Raw genomic sequence first — 8281 nt, 5'->3', positions numbered from 1 at the left:
ACCCCAAAAGTGACTTAGCATTCCTATATTTAATAGGAAACACACACACACAATTCAATATGTTCTAGGCTCAATTATCTCTGAAATAGCAACGAAATCCTTTCTAATGATTTCTATTACTAAATAAATGTAATAGGAAGACCTTATTTTCCCTCATACTATATTCACCCAAGCCTCAAAGGACTGTGCAGCTAAAATTGTCCCTTTTGTAGAAGTTACCAGTATCTTTGATATTAGAGAATGAAACTTTAGTCATGCTGATTCCTACCTTACTTTTAAATAGAGCTTTCTGTTGGAGTTCCGTATATTTGTCCTTCCAAAAAGCCTTCCCTGATTTCTCCAGCCTTCACAGTCTAAACTTTTTGTCCCAACTCTTACGACACTGATACTCAGATTCTCTATTAGTAGCTTTTGTATTTAATGCTGTATCACTTGATTTCATTATTTAGCTGCATTATCGGTATTTGTTTTTGTCTTAAGGATGAAAATTTAACATCTTCAAGAAGTGGATTCATGTTTTACTTACTGAATTGCTATTTCTCATAATACTTGGCCTAGTGCTTAATGTTAAGCACAAAGTGGTTAATTAACAAGTCCTGAATTAAATTAACTTTGCTAGGAGACAGGAGGTCAACAGAAGGATAGCAAGTGTATATATTTGAAAGTATTCTAAACAGGAGTACACTTTGGAGTCAACCAGTTGAAGATCTGCAGACGCTAATCAAGCATTTAGAATATACTAAAGTATTTAGTCTATTTCTGTATATGTGTACTAATAAAATTGCATTGACTCATGAATGCCCTTACTTGAAGAATAACAGAAACTAATTTTCAAGAATAACAGAAATTAATTTTCAAGTGAAATTGCTCAGGGCTTTTGATTTATGTGGGCAAATTTATTTCTCTTTAGTCTTTTTCATCTCAGTCATTGGGGCCACCATCCACTTTGTTGCTCCAGCACCCTTGATCTCTTGCTTTCTCTTGCTCCACATATTCCGTTCATTAAAAGTTCTATAGACTCTACCTCTAAACCGTAGTCTGACCCCACCTACTTCTGTCCATCTCTGCTGCTACCACCCGAGAGCAAGCCACCGTCCTCTTTACTCAGTCAACTGTCTTGCTTCCCTTTTCCCTGTCCTATAATGCACACATAGCCAGGGTGGTCCTTTAAAAATCTCAGTCAGATGTGACATCTTTACTTAAAACTCTGCAATAGCTTGCCATTGCACTCAGACAAAATTCCAGACTTCCAGCCTGGTCTGCAAAGTCCTTTAGCATCTGGGGCCCACTCAGCCCTTGGATCTTTTCTCCTATGCATTTCCCATTCTTATTCTATTTCAGCCACAGTGGCCTTATCTTTATTCCTGGAACTTCATTGAGCCTGCCTCTATCTGACCACTGTGCTTCTTCTGAATTCATGTTCTCTAAGCAATAAGAGGGAAGTTTCTGAGAAGATAAGGAAACAACACTGTGGGATGGACTCTTCTGCTAACCCCGGTCCTCGAGGGGAATAAACGTCACTGTTCCCAGTACGGTGGAACTGCCCCCAGTGGTTAAGCTGGGTGAGAGATCCACATGACTTCCCTCAAATGGTAATTTAAACATTTTAGTGTATCTTTACCTATTATTTGGCTTCTTTGTGAGGACATCGTGACCCAAAGAAGGTCAAGGATGAGTAAAGAGAGAGATCTGAGGAATGTAGCCTGATAGAGATCGGAATCTTGTTCTACGACACATGCCTTCTACCTCAAAGCAGGGTCAGCAAATACCCCCGGTGCTGGATAGTCAGTTCCTCAGTCCCAGGTCGTTGCTGTTCCCAGCACTGGTCTTCTGCTCTAAGAATTAACACAGTTTACATGGTAGGAGTATATCTGAAGCCCCCCAGAATCCTTGATGCTCAGAGATGTAAACTGTGTTTCCCTTGGGATAATCTAGTTTTCACGAAGTGATCATTTCTTCAGAGTTTGGTGCCCAAAGTGTCCAGTGTCTTGAGTACTTGTCTCCTAGGTTTTTGCAAGATAATACAGATCTTCCTCAACTTATGATGGGGTTACATTCCAATAAACCCATTGTAAGTTGAAAATGTCATAAGTTGACGATGCATTTAACACACCTAGCCTATTGAACATCATAGCGTAGCCTAGCCTACCTTTAACATGTTCAGAACACTTAAGTTAGCCTGCAGTTGGGCAAAATCATCTGACAAAAAGCCTGTTTCATAATACTGTTGAATGTCTCATGTAATTTATTGAATAGTGTACTCAAAGTGAAAAACAGAATGGTTGTCTGGGTATAGAATGGTTGTAAGTGTATGGATTGTTTACCCTAAAGATCATGTGGCTGACTGAGAGCTGTGGCTCGATGCCACTGCCCAGCATCATGAGGAAGGATCACACCACATATCACTATCCTGAGGAAAGATCAAAAATCAAAATTTGAATTATAGGTTCTACTGAATGTGTATCACTTTTGCACCATCGCAAAGTCAAAAATCGTAAATTGAACTGTTGTAAGTTGAGGACTGCCTGCAGATCTAATGGTAGCATTCTCTCAATGCATTTCAAGCAGTGCATGAGTCAGAGTTCTCAAGAGAGACAGAATCAATGTGATATTTGTAAGTGTCTATGTATGTGTGTTTATGTAAATGTATATATATGTATGAAAGTTATATTTATTGTAAGGAACTAGCTCATGTGATTCTGGAGGTTGGCAAGTCCAAAGTTTGCAGCGTAGGCCAGCAGGCTGGAGACCCAGGGAAGAGTTGATGTTGCAGTTCAAGTGCAAAGGCAGTCTGCTGGCAGAATTCCCTTTTCCTCTGGGCGAGGTCAATAAGGCCTTCAACTGATTGGATGAGGCCCACCCACATTATGGAGTGTAATCTGCTTTACTCAATGTCTACTAATTTAAATGTTAATTTCATCAAAAAAAATACCTTGACAGAAACATCTAGAATATTCTTTCACCAAATATGTGGGTACTGTGGCCTAGCCAAGTTGACACATAATATTAATCATCAAAAGTGGTTTGGAGGCTGGCCCAGTGGTATAGTGGTTAAGTTCGCCTACTCTGCTTCTGCAGCCTGGGGTTTGCCAATTTGGATCCTGGGCGTGGACCTACACACTGCTCTTCAAGCCATACTGTGACATCATCCCACATAGGAGAAGTAGAAGGATTTACAACTATGATATACTATTATGCACTGGGGCTTTGGGGAGAAAAAAAGTGGTTTGGGTTCAGAGAAGATGTTCCTTCTCACTTCCTAATTCAAACACAAGTCCCCAAGGAACTGGCTCTGGGAGAGTCCCCTAAGTGTGTCTGTGCTCACATGGAGGGTTACAGATTCTGGTGGGGAAGGTCTTTGATGTTCCCCACACCATACACCAACACCACAGGGCTAGAATGTCTTCAGAAGGCAATGGCACAAAAAAGTCTAAAGTGAGGTAAATCCTCAGCTGGGCGGCTAACTGGAGAGGCACTGCCTCCCACAAGCTGCTCATGTCTGGGATGTCACTGTGGTGATGTTACCTTGTGAGGACAGTTTATAGCAGGACTCCTATCCCCACCAGGTACCTCTGAGGACTCAGGGAGCAACCTATCCATGAAGGTGCCCCACAGAGGTCCACCCCTCCCACTCCCATCTATGTTGTCATAGTTACATATTTTAGAGCAAAAGTTTATTACTATATATATATTTCATAGGGAAAAATTACGATTTCACTATGGGGTGCCTCATGGTGTGCTTGGACTTATCATTTCCCTGGAGCTATCAGCAAGGAGTGGCATGATGTTCGGGAACTTGACAAAATTTGCTTTTCATTCTTGCACAGGGACCATGCTAATTTTCTCTGTTTCATTCCAATTTTAGTATCTGTGCTGCTGAAGCGAGCACAAGAGTCTATTACTTTAAAAGGTTTTATTTAACATTGTAATCTTTCTCTCTCAATATATATGTAATATATATGTGTATAATATATACATACACACAGTCAGACTAAATGCTATGTTGATAATAAACAAGAGAAGCTTAAGAAAAGAACTAGTAATTACAAAATGATCTTAGATAGTCTGCTCTCCATGTGAAGAAATAATTATTCTTTGTCTTTTATATATTTTCAGATAGCAAAAGTTTCATTCAGCTTTACCTTATGAATTCTTTCAATTCTCGAGCACCTGTTAACGTGGTGCTTCTATGTTGCCCCTTATCATGCTCCTGGCTTGTGTTAAGTTAAGCAACAAGGACTCTTTATTTCAGGAAATACTAAAGTTGTTGATGATTATAATTTATTATCTGTTCTGTTTATTTTAAAATACTGCACCGTCACTTTTGTCCGTGAAATAGCTAAGGCTATATTTTTATTTTGTTAGTAGGATCTATTTTCTCTAACAATTTTTGATATTGCCTTCCTGAGATCAGATGCTAAATTCAGAAAAATAAAAGTGTCAGGTGTCTTTGACACCCAATTCATCCTCGATGCTTCCCAGATGTTTCTAGGGAGCACTAAAGGTTTGGTCCCTCATTTTGTAAAAGGAGGATACTGTAAATATTGAAATATATTTGGTATGCTCCATATTTTAAAATTATCTAAACAATATTATAAGAGCTAGTTTATGGTTTAGAGACAAACATTGAAAGGTAGAGAATTAAAAAAGGTACATAGAAAGTATGCATATAAATATGATTCAGTGATGTATACCTTTTTTTAGGGTGGGTAGAAATATGCTCCTACTCATGTGCAAGAACTGACACAAAGATCCAACAGAGTTGTAAGAAAATTTCATTTCTAGATTAAAATATACTTGTCCATTAGTGACTTTTGTGGCTCCTAGTTTAGGGGTAAAATTGAAAAGTCCTAAACATTTATCAGTGTGTTTACCATTTATAAAACACTTTCTAATACATAATTATGCTTTACCATGGTCTGAGTAGAAATAATATAGGCCCATATACTCATATATTACCCCAATAGAGGACTTCACTTTTCTCCATTCTGTATTCTTCAGTTACTGTAATCAGTTAACCCAAGCCACTCAGTGATCTGGCTTCTGCTTCCCCTTCACTCTGCTAGAAGGCCTCTGCCATAAGCTACAGGCTAATGATTGTGTCTTCTGAAAGAGACATCCAAGAAATGCTGACTTAGAATCATAGAGTTAGGGGCTATACTAAGACTCTACATGTCAGAATTTACAGGAATGTTTCAATCCATAAGCAAATACATTGCTGATAGTAAGTGGACTGCTAACCCAAGATCAACAGAAAAGATGACTTCCAGAAGTAGACTGCCAACCTATGGCCATTGGAAAAATTATTATTAACATAAGATAAATGAAACTGATGAGAAAAATCGCCTGTCTAGTTTATAAGATTTGGCCATTTTTCTTGGTAATCTAAATTTGCCGTCTTAACTCTTAAAGTCCTTTGTTCTCTTCTTTTTCTTGTTTCTCCAACCATTAAGTGATCACTCTTGCTGCATTTACATGCTGTCTTTACCACTATTCTTGAAATCGTGTTCACAAATTATCCTGAGAAATGACATAAAATAGTTCAAGAAGTTCTACCCGCATTGGGTGAATTTGTAGAAAATAGAAGATCCAACCTCATATTCAGAAAAGATGTGTATAGATTAATTTATAAATAACTCTGATCCCCAGAAGGAATAATATTGTGTATAAACACTAATATAATCTTTCAGGGAGTTAATATCTTGGGACCATGAATCTACTGGACAAGTGTCCAAGGATGAACAAGAGAATGCTGGACAAGTTAAATCTTTTTTTTTTTTAAAGACTTTATTCTATTTTTATTTATTTATTTTTTTGTTGAGGAAGATTCACCCTGAGCTAACATCTGTGCCAATCTTCCTCTTATTTTGTCTGTGGCCCACCACCACAGCATGGCTGCTGCTGAGTGGCATAGGTCTGTGCCCGGGAACCAAACATGGGCCGCCAAAATGGAGTGCACAGAACTTAACCACTAGGCCACAGGCCCCACCCTGACTTTATTTTTTTAAGAGAAGCTTTAGGGTCACAGCAAAATTGAGAGGAAGGTACAGAGGTTTCACATATAATCCCTGCCTCCATGTATGCGTATCCTGCCCCGTTATCAATGTACCCCCACCAGAGCAGTACATTTGCTAGAATTGATGAACCTGCATTGATAGGTCATACTCACCCCAAATCCATAGTTTACCTTAGAGTTCACTCTTGGTGTTGTACATTGTATGGGTTTGGACAAATGATAATGACATGTATCCATCATTATAGTATCATACAGACTAGTTTCAGTGTCCTAAAAATTCTCTGTATTCTGCCTTTTCATCCCTTACCCTCCTCCCAACCCCTGGCAACCACTGATCTTTTTACTGTCTTCATAGTTTTGACTTTTTCAGAATGTCATATAGTTGGAATCATAAAGTATGTAGCCTTTTCAGATTGGCTTCTTTCACTTAGTAATATGAATTTAAGTTTCCTCCATGTATTTTCATGGCTTGATAGCTCATGTCTTTTAAGTGCTGGATAATATTCCATTGTCTAGATGTACCACAGTTTATCTATTCACCTACTGAAGGACATCTTGGTTGCTTCCAAGTTTTGGCAACTACAAAGAAAGTTCCTACAAATATCCATGTACAGGTTTTTGTGTAGACATAAATTTTCAGCTCCTTTGGGTAAATACCAAGGAGTGTGATTGCTGGATTGTACCATAAGAGTATGTTTGGTTTTGTAAGAAACTGCCAAGCTGTCTTCCAAAGTGGCTATACCACTTTGCATTCTCACCAGCAGTAAAGGAGAGTCCCTTTTGCCCCACGTCCTCGCCAGCATTTGGTGGTGTTGGTGTTGTCCGTGTTCTGGATTTTGGTCATTCTAATTGGTATGTATCGGTATTTCGTTGTTTTAATCTGCATTTCCAGGAAGACATATGATGTGGAGCATCTTTTCACATGCTTACTTGCCATCTATACATCTTCTCTGATGAGGGATCTGTTAGGGTCTTTGGTCCATTTTTTAAAAACTTCTTTTTTAAAGATTGTCACCTGAGCTAACAACTGTTGCCAATCTTCTTTTTGTTTTTCCCCTCCTTCTTCTCCCCAAAGCTCCCTAGTACATAATTGTGTATTCTAGTTGTGAGTGCCTCTGGCTGTGGTATGTGGGACACCACCTCAGCATGGCCTGGTGAGTGAGTGCCATGTCCACACCCAGGATCTGAACCGGCAAACCCTGGGCCGCCGAAGCGGAGTGTACGAACTTAGCCACTTGTCCACGGGGTCGGCCCCTGGTCTTTGGTCTGTTTTTTAATCAGGTTGTGTATTTTCTGATTGTTGAGTTTTAATAGTTCTTTGTATATTTTGAGTAACAGTCTTTCATCAGATACGTCTTTTACAAATATTTTCTCCCAGTCTGTGACTTGTCTTCTCATGCTCTTGACATTGTCTTTCACAGAGCAGAAGTTTTTAATTTTAATAAAGTTCATCTTATCAATTATTCTTTCATGGATCGTGCCTTTGGTGTTGTATCTAAAAAGTCATACCAAGGATCATCTAGATTTTCTCCTATATTATCTTCTAGCAGTATTATATACATAACACGTAATTAGACTTTACCATTGTCTGAGTCCTTACATCATTTTGCATTTTACATTTAAGTCTAGGATCCACCTTGAGTTAACTTTTGTGCGTGTTGCATATTCTGAAACTTGAAAAAATCTGTTATACAACAGGCAAATTTAGCTCTAGAAATGGCTGTGTAATTAGTTACCTGTGTAAGTAACTGTGGGATTTCTGGGGGTATAAGTAGCCCAGTACCATGAGGGTCATAAGATCACTTTTTGTCTCATCCCAGTGAGAGAAGTTGCAGTGCCCACTTCCTGCTGCTGCTGACTACCTGTTCAGTTTTACTGCTCCTGTCTCTCTAGGTTGTGTGAATATGGGTTCTGGATGCAGTGTGGGTTTTTCTGTTGTTGTTCTTATTCTCTTCTCCATTACTGCATTACTGTCTTCTGTAACAAAACTTTTGCTTTAATTTGCGGGAGTGTTAAGTGCCTTCATTTGCTCTCATCAAAATTATCTAATGGAACAGGTTCCAAGCATTGTGGTTGACCACAATTGATTGCTTTATGCACTAGGCTGTACTTAGTTTCCATGGAGCAAATAGGTTAATAGCATCAAACCTGCTGGATTAGTGTTCACAGGGGAGAATTCATGGGCCCATGGGCAGTAGCAGATGGGAAGGTTTCTTGTTGCCATTCACATGGCAACCTGATAGGGCTAGATGTTAGATTCTGGGA

The 8281-nt window shown here is 39.0% G+C and overlaps 1 non-coding gene across 1 annotated transcript; it reads right to left on the bottom strand.

Annotated features, from left to right (window-relative positions):
* Positions 1-3781: 3781 nt before the first annotated feature.
* On the bottom strand, positions 3782-3889 carry LOC123278393 (U6 spliceosomal RNA). Its single transcript, XR_006515755.1, has one exon. It is a non-coding gene; the product is annotated as a U6 spliceosomal RNA (small nuclear RNA).
* Positions 3890-8281: the final 4392 nt, after the last annotated feature.

The sequence above is a fragment of the Equus asinus genome, chromosome 18, assembly GCF_041296235.1.
Source record: "Equus asinus isolate D_3611 breed Donkey chromosome 18, EquAss-T2T_v2, whole genome shotgun sequence".
In the NCBI taxonomy this organism is placed as follows: domain Eukaryota; kingdom Metazoa; phylum Chordata; class Mammalia; order Perissodactyla; family Equidae; genus Equus; species Equus asinus.
Note: the sequence above shows the minus strand (reverse complement) of the source record. Positions and strands in the feature narration are given on the sequence as shown.